Source organism: Ananas comosus, linkage group 4 (genome assembly GCF_001540865.1).
Source record: "Ananas comosus cultivar F153 linkage group 4, ASM154086v1, whole genome shotgun sequence".
Lineage (NCBI taxonomy): Eukaryota > Viridiplantae > Streptophyta > Magnoliopsida > Poales > Bromeliaceae > Ananas > Ananas comosus.
Genome location: NC_033624.1, coordinates 12,266,493 through 12,267,431, shown reverse-complemented (window position 1 = coordinate 12,267,431; position 939 = coordinate 12,266,493).

Here is a 939-nt window from a genome sequence, read left to right as displayed (position 1 = left end):
CCCTCGTACTCATAAGTTGTTTTCAATGATGGAGCTTCCGAATCGACGATCCACTCCGTTAAATATGATCTAGAGTATTTGAAACTTCTAGAAAATAAATTTCGTAAATTTTTGAAATCATAATAAAATCCATCAAGTGGGCACAAAATGAACGGTCAAAATCGAACGACGTCCTAAAAAAGGATGATCGGATCCTTCAATTCAAAATCGGAGTTATTGATCTTTATCTATGTAGTGAATAGAACTTTCTATCAAAAATTCAACAAATTTCGATTCTTTTACACCGTTAAACTAGCAAGTATTCCATACTGGCCATTAAAAATTGTCGAATTTGTGATCTCTTGATCATAAGATAAATAATGTCGAAAAATTATAAAATTTGATTTCTAGAAGTTTTAAATGCTGTAAATAATGTTTAACAGTGTGGATCGTCGATTCGGAAGCTCTATCATCAAAAACAACTTATGAGTACGAGGGCGATCGTACTCATAATAGTATAGTAGCCGGACCCTATATATAGAGAGAGAGAGAGAGAGAGAGAGAGAGAGAGAGTCCGGCTACTATACTTTTATGAGTATTGGCTCTTTTATACTCATAAGTTTTTGACCATTAGATTTATTCCATTGATCATTTTCACCTGTTAAATCATACTATTCAACCAACTACCTACTCAACCCTAGGGAACTACTATTATTCTAAGTGGGGACCACCATCATCCTAACCACATATCCTATCAATCAACGGTTAAAAATTTATAAGTACAAGAGGGTCTATACTCATAAGAGTATAGTAGCCCCAGCCTATATATATATATATATATATATATATAGAGAGAGAGAGAGAGAGAGAGAGAGAGAGAGAGAGAGTGAGAGAGAGAGTGCGGCTAGGATGCTTATGGAAGCACGGAGGGCTCCGTGCTTCCACTTTATTTTCGATGTT